Raw genomic sequence first — 15,642 nt, forward strand, 5'->3', positions numbered from 1 at the left:
AATATGCAATTAGAAATGTTTTAACAAATGTTGACCTTTTGTCTTTCTGATCCTTTGTGGGTGAATCTCAAATAAGTGTTCGGTCTACATAAAAGCTGTACTTAATATGAGAGCTGCTGGAGTTCCAGCTAGGGGGGCGGCCGTGGCTTGCAGGATTGACTGGCTCTTCGCAGTCCTTTCGCCTCTAATGCCACTGCTGCTCGCATGCCCAGGTCCCAGTGGTGGAGGTTAGTGCAAAGGACAGTTCTCTAGCACAGGGTCCCAAGTGATGCCAAACAAACCCCTCTCACTCATTGTCTTTGTGGCTTTCCTGACAGTTTCTTTGCACCGCAGTCATGTTGTGTAAGCTTTTCATTGCAGACACATGCCAGATCTCACAATGCCTGGATAGATGTTTAAGATATAACTAACCATAGCAATCTGATGCCCGATTGCTCAGTCAAAAACCTGGCATGCAACCGTTGGTTGATGCAATGCAACATTTGTAATGTAGTCAGACTGAAATGGACCACAGTGAATGGAGATGACAGTGAAATGGGAGTTTTGTGTTATATGCCTCTTGGTGTCATAATCATACTATGATTGTTGTTTGTCATTGTTGCAGTGACCTTAAACTAAAGTTAAACACTATTTTGGCTGTGCAGGCAGTATAAAGTTGCATCAAAGAACTACTGTAACTCGTCACATGCCAAGAGCCAAACAAAATTGTTTGCTTTTTTACAATCCAGCAGATATTTGACAGGATTCGTTCAGCTTTGTCACACGTGAAATTGTATAGGTATTCCATTTACGCCAGTTATTGAAGCTTGCTGTTGTTGCTGAGTGCCTAAAAACATACATTTTCACACAGAAGTTCAGACCAAATGTGTCTGGAGAAAAGCACAGGCTGAAGAGTGTTTTGGTGTAGCTGTTTAGTGTTTCATGTGGTGTGTGAAAACTAAATCCCAACAGCTGCCCCGTTACTGTCGTGGTTAGTGAAGAACAAGCATAGCAGAGTAATTCCCTCTCCTTATCAGAACAAATGAAGATATACTGTTGTGAATACCTATCATCACAGTCATTTGCTGTTTTAATTTGGTATCAAAATGAGCAGAAAATACAAAACCACCTAATTTCCTTCCGTTCCACAAAAGTAGTGATGAACATAATGACGTGTTTACTTAAATGGTTGTACTACATGATGTGCACCATAAAAAAAATATATACATTTGGCTTTTTCTTTGAATCAATCAAGTGATGTGTTCCCTTGGCAGTTTATACAACAACATAGAAACAACCTAAACTAGTATAATGTGCCAGTCTGAGACCAAGCTATCCAAGCATTATTTCTCACAGGTAAATCAAATATCAATCATTTTTGGATTGGCAGATAAAGCCTAGTGACTTCACAACTTGCATACGTATTAGGCTACACTGAAGACCCACACACTGTAGTCCTGTGCTTGCGGTTCATCCTCCTATTGCTTCATTATGTGTAGAATGCAGCACAGTGACGCCTCACATAAACTGCCTCTCTCTGGACGTTCACCACCCGCATTCCGACCCCTTGACTTTTTCCACATTTTGTTATGTTACAGCCTTATTCTAAAATTAACTAAACAGATTTCCCCTCATCAATCTACACTCAATACCCTATAATGACAAAGCAAAAACAGGTTTTAATATTTTTTTGTAAATACATTTTTGCTTTGTCATTATGGGGTATTGTGTGTGGATTGATGAAGAAAAAATGTAATTTAATTTATTTTAGAATAAGGCTGTAATGCAAGAAAATGAGGAGAAGGGGAAGGGGTCTGAATCCTTTCCGAATGCACTGTGTGTTAGTCACATCACACAAGACACACAACCACCCCCATCACCCCCCCCCCCCCCCCCCCCCCCCCCATCCATCTAACTAAGTTGTTATGCCATGATGAACTGAACCAATTAAGCGGTGCACTTCTGCCGGGCAAAGATGCATCTCCTAATGACCAAGTCACCGTTCACAAGAGTGCTTTGCCATCCCTCCATCTATAGCCTCTCTACCTCATTACCATTCAGTCATTAGCCGTCACTCACACGGACCAGCCACTCTCATTTACAGTGAGATAAACTGCTGATCGGGGGGGTGGGGTGCGTGTTATAAATCATAATGCACTAACAATAATGCACTAACAATAATGCACTAACAACAATGGGTAGTTTTAACACTATTGGGGATAGGCCTGGAGGTGAAGTAAATCATACTAGATATGGGGATGTATAAGTACTTTGGTATGTCTATGGGAATATCCGCATAACAATATCCGACACCCAAGCTACGTATGTTCCACTGTCCATACTAGCATATCACTTACAATAGAATACATAACCAATATTGTGCTTAATAAGTGGTATGCTAGTGTGGATATTGGAACAAAGCCCCTGTTTTGAAAATAGGTTCAGGAAATTGGATTGCTGTTACTGGTACTTATTTAGTCCAAGGAGAGGGACCATAGTGAGATATAACAGCATGTCTTTTAACAATGCATTTTAAAATACTGCCATGATTGCAACAATATGAAAATGTATGTACACTACATGACCAAAAGTATGTGGGCACGTGCTATAACAGCATCCCCTCTTCTGGGAAGGCTTTCATTTAGATGTTGGAACATTGCTGCGGGGACTTGCTTCCATTCAGCCACATGAGGCCGGGCACTGATGTCCAATTCATCCTAAAGGTGTTTGATTGGGTTGAGGTCAGGGCTTTGTGCAGGCCAGTCAAGTTCTTCCACACCGATCTCAACAAACCATTTCTGTATGGACGTTACTTTGTGCACGGTGGCAATGTCATACTGAAACAGGAAAAGGCCTTTCCCAAAATTTTGCCACAAAGTTGGAAACACAGAATCGTATAGAATGTAATTTTATGCTGGAGCATTAAGATTTCCCTTCACTGGAACTGAGGGACCTAGCCCGAACCATTAAAAACAGCCAGGCCATTATTCCTCCTCCACCAAACCATACATTTGGTACTATGTATTGGGCAGGTAGCGTTCTCCTGGCATCTTCCAAACCCAGATTCGCCCGTCGGATTGCCAGATGGTGAAGTGTGATTCATCACTCCAGAGAATGTGTTTCCACTGCTCCAGAGTGCAATGGCGGCGAGCATTATACCACCACTCCAGCCTATGCTTGGCATTGAAAATTGTGATTGCAAAGCTGTGTGCTCGATTTTAAACACCTGTCAGCAACAGGTATGGCTGAAATAGACAAATCCACTCATTTGAAGGGGTGTCCACATACTTTTGTATATATAGTGTATGATGTTTGTATTTGCCTCATAAAAATTTCACGAGACCTGCGTTGTCAGTTATGTGGCATTTCAAATCTCTATGAATCAATTTGACAAAACTTTGCTCCATAGCCAAAGTACAATATGATACAATTTCCCATTTAGCAATGCAAACAAGTCCATATTTGGCAAGCAATATTTACGTTCTACATTCTAGCATAACATATTTACCTCAGGTGTCTATATCTGCATTGTAAAGACTGATTATACTTGTTCACAAACTGTCCCTACCAAGGAATTACTGTATGCACAAAACCTTATACACTGAGTGTACAAAACATTAAGAACATGGCATAGGCTAACCATGTGAATCTAGGTGAAAGCTATGATCACTTATTGATGTCACTTGTTAAATCAACTTCAATCAGTGTAGATGAAAGGGAGGAGACAGGATTGTTAAGCCAATTGAGAGATGGATTGTGTGGGTGCCTTTCAGAGGGGGAATGGGCAACACAAAATATATACGTGCCTTTGAATGGGGTATGGTAGTAGGTGCCAGATGCAATGCTGCTAGGTTTTTCATGCTCCACACAAATGACATCCAGCCAGCTTGACACAACAGTGGGAAGCACTGGAGTCAATATGGGCCAGCATTACCTTGGAATGCTTTCGACACCTTGTAGAGTCCATATTCTGACAAAAAAAAGTGTGTGTGTGGGGGGGGTGCAACTTAATATTAGGAAGGTGTTCATAATGTTTGGTATATCAAATCAAATCAAATTTATTTACATAGCCCTTCGTACATCAGCTGATATCTCAAAGTGCTGTACAGAAACCCAGCATAAAACCCCAAACAGCAAGCAATGCAGGTGTAGAAGCACGGTGGCTAGGAAAAACTCCCTAGAAAGGCCAAAACCTAGGAAGAAACCTAGAGAGGAACCAGGCTATGTGGGGTGGCCAGTCCTCTTCTGGCTGTGCCGGGTGGAGATTATAACAGAACATGGTCAAGATGTTCAAATGTTCATAAATGACCAGCATTGTCAAATAATAATAAGGCAGAACAGTTGAAACTGGAGCAGCAGCACAGTCAGGTGGACTGGGGACAGCAAGGAGTCATCATGTTAGGTATTCCTGGGGCATGGTCTCAGTGTAAATATTTGATGGTGGGTTTGAGTAATGGCATTAACATTTCGAGCTGCACATTGTAATTCTGTATTTTAGAAAAGATCACAGACCCTTATATATTTCCCAAAACCAGAAATTTGACATTCCAATTACAGCTCCTGAAAGTCCCACTCAGTAAGATGTGCATGCCATCAAAGAGAGGGCCACCGACAGAAACGTGAACATAGGATCAAATGCAGCCCATGTCATTTCCACATGTGAATAGACCTGCTGCTCTTTAAAAAAAAGATGTACTTATCTATTTTTTACTTAACACTTGTTTTTCTTAAACTGCATTGTTGGTTAAGGCCTTGTAAGTAAGCATTTCACTGTAAGGTCTGTCTCCTAATTTGGCGCACGTGACAAATAAAATATGATTTGATTCGATTTCTAAGATAAGTAAAGTATATCTGAAGTGCACGAGAATAACTTTATTTTGCAAAGTCGTATATGGAGACATGGAGTAACAGGTCCTTAATTTCTTGGTTATGTTACGAGTGGTGGGAAAAGTACCCAATTGTCATACTTGAGTAAAAGTAAAGATACCTCAATATAAAATGGCTCAAGTATAAATTTCACCCAGTAAAATTCTACTTGAGTAAAAGTCTAAAAGTATTTGGTTTTAATTGCTTAAACATACTTAAGTATCAAAAGTAAAAGTAAAAATCATAATAAAACGAGTACTTTTTGGTGTCACGGAAAATTTATGGAGTAAAAAGTACATACTTTTCTTTAGAACGGAAGTGAATAGTAAATATGAATAGTAAAGTACAGATAGCCCAAAAAAACTACTAAAGTAGTACTTTAAAGTACTTTACAACCCTGGATAAGTCAGTTGTACTAATCTCGTTTAGGATATAAATTACTTATAGTACCAAGAACAGTAAATGCAAGTCTGTAACACAATCACAGAAACAAAACTTTCCAAACACATTCAACACAAACTTGAACCCTGTGCCACCTTTCCCAGTAACCCTCTATGTTTCTGCCTAACCTATCACAGGGATTCTCCTGATTTTTCTTCTCTGTCTTTGCGATGAGCCCCATCTCCATGTTTAATTTAAACATTTTAAAGATCAGCATCCACAGAGGCTCCTTCTCATCCTCTGCCTTTGATGCGGCTCCAAAGTGTCCTGGCCAGCCTCCGACCTCTCAAACAAGGAACTGTGTAGGTCACCTGAGTAGAATTTTGAGAGACGGCACCCCCACCACACTGACCCTCTCGCTCTCCCCTCAGTCTCTCGTTCTTGTGCATTTTCTTCCTGGCAATTAGGAGCTTGCTCGATAACCCTTTTCTTCACTCTCCTAAAATGCCTATTGTGTCGTTACACCAAAAAAAAAGCACAAGAAAGAGCATTAAGACAACCAGCATCTCAGATTGTTCTGATAACATTTATGTTGTTAGAAACAGATATGATTAGTATTCCTGCAACGTTATTTTGTTGAAGTATAATTCGATATGTGAGAAATTAAGCTAATTGATAGCAACCAAATTGGCCATTATAATGTCCATATAATATTCAATAAATATAGTACATAACATCCGACTTGGACTAAACCTAATCTGTACAAACAATAGTACGCAACTATAAACATTATGGGACGACATACCGCTCAGGAAGAAGATGCGTTCTGTCTCCTAGAGATGAACATACTTTGGTGCGAAAAGTGCAAATCAATCCCAGAACAACAGCAAAAGACCTTGTGAAGAGGCTGGAGGGAACAGGTACAAAAGTATCTATATCCACAGTAAAACAAGTCCTATATCGACATAACCTGAAAGGCCACTCAGCAGGGAAGAAGCCACTGCTCCAGAACCACCATACAAAAGCCAGGCTATAGTTTGCAACTGCACATGGGGACAAAGATCTGACTTTTTTGAGAAATGTCCTCTGGTCTGATGAAACAAAAATAGAACTGTTTGGCCATAATGACCATTGTTATGTTTGGAGGAGTTAGGGGGAGGCTTGTAAGGCGAAGAACACCATCCCAACCGTGAAGCACGGGGGTGGCGACATCATGTTGTGGGGTGCTTTCCTGTAGGAGGGCCTGATACACTTCATAAAATAGATGGCATCAAGAGGCAGGAAAATGATGTGGCTATATTGAAGCTACATCTCATGACATCAGTCAGGAAGTTAAAGCTTGGTCACAAATGGGTGTCCAAATGGACAATGACCCCAAGCATACTTCCAAAGTTGTGGCATAATGGCTTAAGGACAACAAAGTCAAGGTATTGGAGTGGCCATCACAAAGCACTGACCTCAATCCTATAGAAAATGTGTGGGCAGAACTGAAAAAACGTGTGTGAGCCAGGAGGCCTACAAACCTGACTCAGTTACACCAGCTCTGTCAGGAGGAATGGGCCAAAATTCACCCAACTTATTGTGGGATGCTTGATGAAGGCTACTGAAAACGTTTGACCCAAGATAAACAATTTAAAGGCAATGCTACCAAATACTAATTGAGTGTATGTGAACTTCTGACCCACTGGGAATGTGATGAAATAAAAGCTGAATTAAATCATTCTATCTACTATTATTCTGACATTTCACATTCTTAAAATAAAGTGGTGATACTAACTGACCTAAGACAGGGAGTTTTTACTGGGATTAAATGTCAGGAATTGTGAAAAACTGAGTTTAAATGTATTTGGCTAAAGTGTATGGAAACTTCCGACCGATATTCTGACCGATATTTCTGTTTTTTATTTGTAACACATTAGCAAAAATGTAGAAAACACTGTTTTCGAGTTGTCATTGTTGGATGTAGTGTGTCGAATACTGAGGATTTTTTTAAAAATACATTTTTGAATGATACTGTAACCTAACAAAATGTGGAAAAAGTCAAGGGGTCTGAATACTTTCCAAATGCACTGTACATGCAGCCTCACTCATCCATCCTGGTGGATTACTACAATGTTAATGGGCTACGCTTCACCTAATTTCCCTCTAATGAGAGTGTCCTTGAGATGAGGCATTGTGATGAGCCGCACTACAAGTGCGCCATTTAACTTCCTGAGCCCTGAGAGGATTGTACCACATCTCACTTCCTGCTCGGTTTCAGGCACGTTATTTGCATGAGACCTAGACTTAGGTGAGTACAAGTACACACAGCAAACGACCCTGAAAATATTTGACTTTCTCGTGCAGCGATACACAGAATGGTGCATTGACTCTGTCAGAAACAATTAATGTAACAGCATTTCAATAGAACCCATTTTTTGCTGCCAGCAATGTTCCATCTGACTCTCTTTCTGTGTGCAGAAAGAACAATCTCAACAGATGAATTGGAGGAGTTGAATGCATATGGAAACAATCATGAAGGGGTCATGGAATAAATCATGGAAATACAATGCAATATCAGGGAAACTCTGGAGCGTGGATATCCAAACGCTTATACAGAAGCATAGCAAGATGACAAGGAAATCAAACGCCAGTCGGAGGGCTGTACAACAAGGTGTTGTCGCGGCAGGCATATTGTCTTGTGACGGAAACGTGAGAAGGCATTTGACAAAGAGATGGCTTTGTGTCAACCTCTGACATTATCAAAAAGCTCATTAAAGGGAGAATGGGCAATGTATTATGCCCCTCCTCCTCCTTCCCAGTACAGGTACAGTACATGACAGATGACAGTCTCTTGTATTGCAAAGAGAAGAGTGATTTGTTTACAATACGTATTCTTATGAAACGCACAGATATGTGGAATATAATCATACATGCCCTTGAATCAACCGTTTTGTCATATTTTCATCCAGCTGTCAGTTTATCTGTTCATCCCCCATCTAGCCATCAATTCATCCATCTCTCCATCCCATGTCATTCATTGTGCAACAATGTGCTCTAGTGTGATGAGGGAATCTGGTTTTCATTGATTATGATATGAATACATGAATAAAATCAGCATTAGAATGGCAGTATTTTTGGCACAGTGCCTTCGACAGCACAGAGGGTATTATAGAGTTCAAGTCATCACATTATGCCTATGACCCTGCCTCTTATTCTATTCTCTCTTTTGACGTTACATTGTGCAAAGAACTTTCCAAGCACCGTAAGGCAGTAGATTTCTGGCATCAAGAATCAAAGACAGTCAAGAACGCAAAGCACTGTTGAAGTCAGAAATTTACATACACTTTGGTTGGAGTCATTAAAACTATAGTTTGGCAAGTCGGTTAGGACATCTACTTTGTGCATGACACAAGTCATTTTTTCCAACAATTGTTTACAGACAGATTATTTCACTTATAATTCACTGTGTCACAATTCCAGTGGGTCAGTTAAGATACAATAAGTTGACTGTGCCTTTAAACAGCTTGGAAAATTCCAGAAAATGTCATGGCTTTAGAAACTTCTGATAGGCTAATTGACATAATTTGAGTCAATTGGAGGTGTACCTGTGGATGTATTTCAAGGCCTACCTTCAAACTCAGTGCCTCTTTACTTGACATCATGGGAAAATCAAAAGAAATCAGACCTCATAGAAGGCAATGCTACCAACTACTAATTGAGTGTATGTAAACTTCTGATCCACTGGGAATGTGATGAAAGAAATAAAAGATGAAAGAAATAATTATTTATACGATTATTCTGACATTTCACGTTCTTAAAATAAAGCTGTTATCCTAACTGACCTAAGACAGGGAATTTTTACTAGGATTAAATGTCAGGAATTGTGAAAAACTGAGTTTAAATGTATTTGTCCTAGGTGTATGTAAACTTCCAACTTCAACTGTAAGTAGGTCAACATAACAATTGCCTGATCTAAACCCAAATTGTGAAACCCACTACTTCTGCACCAAGGCTCTGTCAGTGTAGTCACAGTCACAATGGTTCAAGATAATGGTAAACAGACAGATGTAAACATTACGGACATACCCCAGTGGAGCTATCAAGGGTTGTTAAAGCCTAGTGGGCGTAACGTCTGTGACTAAGTGGCTATGCTAGCGCATCTGGGCCACAACATCTGGGCGTGATTCTGATTTAATTGAATAACTAGAATTTAATGTTTCCATCTGAATTAACATAAGCGATTCATTTAGGAATCAGGACAGCGTAAACTGGCAGCAATGTTCAACTTATGGGCTGGAAGAGTGGCTTGGGGCTTCGAGTTGACACTGACATTATATTGTAGTTGTATGGACAATCAAACCTTTCACATCTGGAAGTATTTTGTCATGAGCGTGTACTTTTGTCAGGCCAACCAAGAAGACCTCACATTTTGTTACTGTAGGCACATGGGTGTGGATATTTAGACAGAGAGAAATAGAACAGTGAGATCTATGCTTTATTTGTTAGTTGTAAGAGCTTGTGTACACGTTCTGGAGGAGATGTTATTGTGCACTTAACCATACGTGTTTCTTATGGAGACATAGAACCCAAGGTCATGCTAGGCTTTGCTAGTGTTGTCTGTGCTTATCCTAAACAGGGATATAGCTGGATTCAGGCTCACTTACATGGTGAAGGCAATTGACTGTGAATTGCCTCGATTGCCGTGTTATGGTTTGTAATCAGAGTTGTTGAGTTGTTTTTCTTTATCATCCGCAACACTGACAGAGCACCTCAACACTGATGGAGCCCCACGACACTGACGGAGCCCCGCAACACTGATGGAGCGTCTCAACACTGATGGATCTCCACGACACTGTCGGAGCCCCGCAACACTGATGGAGCCCCACGACACTGACGGAGCTCCGGGACACTGATGGAGCCCCACGACACTGACGGAGCCCCGTGACACTGATGGAGCCCCGTGACACTGACGGAGCCCCGTGACACTGATGGAGCCCCGTGACACTGACAGAGCCCCGTGACACTGATGGAGCCCCACGACACTGACGGAGCCCCACGGCACTGACGGAGCCCCGTGACACTGATGGAGCCCCACGACACTGACTGAGCCCCACGACACTGATGGAGCATCTCAACACTGATGGAGCCCCACGGCACTGACGGAGCCCCGCAACACTGATGGAGCGTCTCAACACTGACGGAGCCCCGCAACACTGGTGGAGCGTCTCAACACTGACGGAGCCCAGCAACACTGGTGGAGCGTCTCAACACTGATGGAGCCCCGCAACACTGACGGAGCCCCGCAACACTGACGGAGCCCCGCAACACTGGTGGAGCGTCTCAACACTGATGGAGCCCCGCAACACTGATGGAGCCCCGCAACACTGACGGAGCCCCGCAACACTGACGGAGCCCCACGACACTGATGGAGCACCACAACACTGATGGAGCGTCTCAACACTGATGGAGCCCCGCAACACTGACGGAGCCCCGCAACACTGATGGAGCCCCGCAACACTGATGGAGCCCCGCAACACTGACGGGCGCCACAACAGTGACGAAGCCCCGCAACACTGATGGAGCCCCGCAACACTGACGGAGCCCCGCAACACTGACGGAGCGCTTCAACACTGATGGAGCCCCGCAACACTGATGGAGACCCGTAACACTGATGGAGCAACTCAACACTGACGGAGGCCCGCTACACTGACGAAGCACCTGGACACTGACGGAGGCTCGTAACACTGACAGAGCTCTGCAACACTGATGGAGTTCCTCAACACTGACTGAGGCCCGTAACACTGACGGAGCGTCTCAACACTGATGGAGCCCCGCAACACTGATGGAGCGTCTCAACACTGACGGAGCCCCGCAACACTGATGGAGCGTCTCAACACTGATGGAGCCCCGCAACACTGACGGTGCCCCACAACAGTGACGAAGCCCCGCAACACTGACGGAGCCCCGCAACACTGACGGTGCCCCACAACAGTGACGAAGCCCCGCAACACTGATGGAGCCCCACAACACTGACGGAGCCCCGCAACACTGATGGAGCGTCACAACACTGACGGAGCGTCTCAACACTGATGGAGCGTCTCAACACTGACGGAGCCCCACAACACTGATGGAGCGTCTCAACACTGACAGAGCCCCACAAAACTGACGGAGCGTCTCAACACTGACGGAGCCCCACAACACTGACGGAGCGTCTCAACACTGACGGAGCACCACAACACTGACGGAGCGTCTCAACACTGACGGAGCCCCACAACACTGACGGAGCGTCTCAACACTGACGGAGCCCCACAACACTGATGGAGCGTCTCAACACTGACGGAGCCCCACAACACTGACGGAGCCCCACAACACTGATGGAGCGTCACAACACTGACGGAGTGTCTCAACACTGACGTATTTTCCTCTCATAACTTATAAGCAAATATGCTTAATTGGACATAGAAGTGTAAACCATTAAGGCCTCAATTTTTGTAGAAAAGCCTAATGTATTCAGACTGCGATTCAATGATTACTCGAAAAGACCGTTGAATAGTGGCTTAAAACACTGTTTTAAGTGTAGCGGGGATCCAGCTCACACTGGATGAGAGAGCATTACTGCATGTTTTGTTTTGAGGTTAAGTCACGCCCTGATTGTTCCAGACCACCCACCAAGCTCGGCATGAGGTATGGTTTACTGAGAGATTATAAGAGAGGTCCTAGCAAGCCATCCGTACAACAACAAAAGACTTGGAGAGAGGGTTTGTCGGTCAACTTTTCTTTTCCTATTTTTAACACTTTGTTGGCAACGGTAATGGCAAAAACACTGAAAGACTAATCACGGAGGTTCTTCTTGGTGTTCAGTGTGTATTGCATTGTGTGAATTGCTGGCATATTGCATGTGCATGCAAATGTTTCACCAAGCAGCGTCATAAACGTGTTGCTCTGCATCAGCAGAACAGCTTGATTCCACATCCACCTGCAACAGGAATGTTCACAATATCATATCTTTTTTCTTCTTTCACATTTTAATTCCAAATCAAACCCCTGTTATATGGACACAAAGGCATCTACCGCTGACCCCAATATTCAAGAGCTACTCCGTTATTCAGTTTGATGTGAAGGCATTTCCTTTCATTGCCGAGCCAAACCCTGCTGATTGTCATTGAATGAATAATGTAGTTAAGATTTTTTTTTAAATGTTTTGTTATTCAAATATTCAGCACAATGGAGAATCACTTAGTTCAGGGTTGATGCGAGTTAATATTAGTTCAAATGTCATGTTCTTTTCTTTATTCTTGTTTGGTGTGAATTTATAGACCAATACGTCCTTCAACTTCTGACGCCAACGGAGACCCAAACTGGAGTGCACCGTTTGTCTCTGTTTCTCAAAGCATGTTGTCAGGGAGGAGGGATGCTGAAGGTAGACAACAATGATCCCTGTGCTATCCATCAGAGCTAACATCGCCATGGCAACAGCAGGACAATATGACCATGAGACTCTCTTCAAGGACTTTGAGTAAACAGACACATTTGCCCAATGACACGTGGCTGACGGGTGTTCCTGAGTTGAGGTTTATCAGTCTGAGACCATTTCCCTTTGTCATTTGGATGGAACTAGGTAACACTCAGCCTACCAGAATGAAATAACTAATTGACACAATCAAATGGGCATTTATATTTGAATATAACACTTCCATTTTTCTTAATGTTATTGGCACAATCAATGTATAATTCCCCCCAATTTAGATATTAGATTATCTCTAAACAGTGTACTTAGAAAATAATACGCTTGGAAATATTCATTCGATGTAGGCTCTTGTGCAAGCTTTGCTCAAGGAAATTATTGTTTTAATTTATTAAAATATCCTTATTGTGAGTTCAGAAATACTACAGGACTCATGTGTAGCACTCATCTGTGAACTTGTAGACCGTATTAGACCCTCTAGCAATTAGCTAATGATGACCCAGCTAATTTCTAAATGGCAGTCTAACTAGTGCCAAATAGCTTTCACAGTTGGTGCCACTTTCCTCGATGTAGCTCCTGCATTGGCATCATAGTGGCATTACTGGAATGCATGGACTCAATTATGTGTTATGACCTGGTATGACATATTCCGTGACATAAATGTCATTTTAGTCAAGCACTGCCTTAAGAATGACTGCAACAGCACACTTAATGACATTCACCATCCTCTGGAGCTGATGATTTCATGGCCATGGTTTGGTTAGGATTATTGCATCCATTGAATCCATCTATTAAATACAGAAGGCAAGTAAATCAAAACAATAATTAAATGCAGTCTAACAATAGAACACTGGGAATTAAAAAAATACCTAATCTTGTGTGCAAACTTGGTCTCCATAACTGCCCTGTTTTTTCAGCCTCATCCTTCAAGCAGCCATTCAACAACATTGCACCTTTTATCATGTGATCTGGATTAGACATTACGCAAAATTCCAGGTTGGGGAGTTTGAGTAATTTCTCTTGATGACTTAAAAGAAGTGAGATGTGAACCTCTATGGCTCTCTTGGGCTGTGGTCCCTGCGGATTCCCGGGCCCTTCCTAAATCTCTTCCTTTTAAAGGGCACCGAGGTTAAGCAGGTTCAATGGAGCAAATAAATAATGAACCGAAGAGGGATAGTTAAGAATAGCACATCAGACGAGCCAGGAGACGACCCTGGTGGCCCTACGAGTCCCCAGACTTAAGACCCCTGGAAGCCCCTAGACCTAGTCTTTGTTAAATAAAACCCTACGTCTCTACTCTCTCTACTCTCGCACCACATCTGAGTCCTACCTAGATAAGGGATTTGCTCTCTCTCAGGTCCTGTCATCTAAATATAGTTGACATAGAGGCGAGACGTTATTTGCTCCTTGGCTGTCGTCGCTGTTATCTATCATCTATCATTACTGTCACGCGTCTCTGTCGATAGGAATGATGCCAATTTGATGTTGTCAACAACAGCAACGAACAAACGTGTGATTGCTACAAGGATGTCTTGAAATTCTTAATTGGCATGATGCCTCCCCTGGGCTGCTCCTATCGATTGAATTGATATTTACAGTACAGTACAGTACAACAGAAGCTGTGTTTGCATGCGTAGAAGTGAGATAAAGATAATCCCACAGTAATGATGGGAGATCATTGTATTGGAATGAGTAGTACATCTAGGTCGTGGCATGCAACTTACTGTAGCTGATTGATCTCTGAGGTTCTGTATTTCACACAAGAGCAGAGAAGAGAATCACCTTTGGACAGGACAACACTGTCTCTGTGCTACTTCTACCCTCCAACTGTGGAAAAAGTTAAGAAAAGATCAGAATTGAGCATAACTTCAATATATGCCAATTGAACAGCCTGTACACAATTGGCATCAGTTCACCATTGTCACCAGCAAGCAGAAATAATCTAAGCTTGCAGTATACCGGATCAAATTGTAAAATGTAAGTAAACATAGCTTGTTCCACTGTTGTACGAGATTGCTGGGTTTCCATTTCCATCAACGGCAACCTTGGCTCAATTCCCATACGTTATTTGGTGAAGTTGCTATCTAGTTAGTCTCGCCTGTTTAGTAAATACCTATTCTCATTTAGTGGACAGATCTTGATACATTCCTGAGCGGGATACAAACACACGTTTCCCAGGGTGTTGGAAGTAAAATACCCTGCTGCATTGACATCGTTAATGGTCACATGTTTCGGCTTCGTACTAAATGGCACCTTATTTCCTATATAGTGCAATACTACTCTATGGGCCCTGGTCAACATAAATGCACTACTTTCGCAATAGGGTACCATTTGGGACACATATTTAAGTGCAGTGTCTCTCCCTCCATGTCTTCTTTTAGCTGCCAGATGATGTGTGCTTTCAGCACTGTTGCAAGCCATTGTTGCTAATGCTGTATGTAATTACCTAAACAAGAGACCCACTGGGCACAGATGTCAATTCAACGTCTATTCCACATCGGTTCAACATAATTTAATTGAAATGACGTGGAAACAACGCACCATTAATCTCCAGCCCAAACAGATTCAATCTGTCGATTCACAACCACTGTATCCATATTGCACGTATTATATTAACATTGTTGAGCTGGGCTCATTTTAATTTGATAGATTTTGTCTGTGTGTATGTGTGAGAATGAGAGAGAGAGAGAGAGATAGAGAGAGAGAGAGAGAGAGAGAGAGAGAGAGAGAGAGAGAGAGCGAGAGAAGAAGAGACAGAGAAATATTCATATTTTCATAGAAGGGCTGTGTAAATTATATAATTGGTTTGAAAACATAAGGCAACCTCTTATACAATATTTTACAATGTTATGGAGAACTTGTTACAAAATTATTCAGATTTGTCTGATTGTTAACATAATTGTCTCTGTTTTCTAATATTCTACCTGAATAATTAGAAGTCGGCAAAATCATTAGCATCTCTGTCATTA

The 15,642-nt window shown here is 42.3% G+C and overlaps 1 protein-coding gene across 2 annotated transcripts in view; it reads right to left on the bottom strand.

The window, feature by feature from the left end:
- Positions 1-15,642, bottom strand: part of LOC110488917 (leucine-rich repeat and immunoglobulin-like domain-containing nogo receptor-interacting protein 2) — a 299,614-nt gene that overhangs the window by 163,803 nt on the left and 120,169 nt on the right. Inside the window, exon 4 of one of the 2 annotated variants that reach the window (XM_021561382.3) lies at positions 14,398-14,500. The exons of the other annotated variant lie outside the window; for it this stretch is intronic. The gene's annotated coding sequence lies outside the window, so the exon portion shown is untranslated. The remainder of the gene's footprint in view (positions 1-14,397; positions 14,501-15,642) is intronic. 2 annotated transcript variants of the gene reach the window in all.

Source organism: Oncorhynchus mykiss, chromosome 14, assembly GCF_057628025.1.
Source record: "Oncorhynchus mykiss isolate SJ-2025 chromosome 14, ASM5762802v1, whole genome shotgun sequence".
Taxonomy (NCBI): domain Eukaryota; kingdom Metazoa; phylum Chordata; class Actinopteri; order Salmoniformes; family Salmonidae; genus Oncorhynchus; species Oncorhynchus mykiss.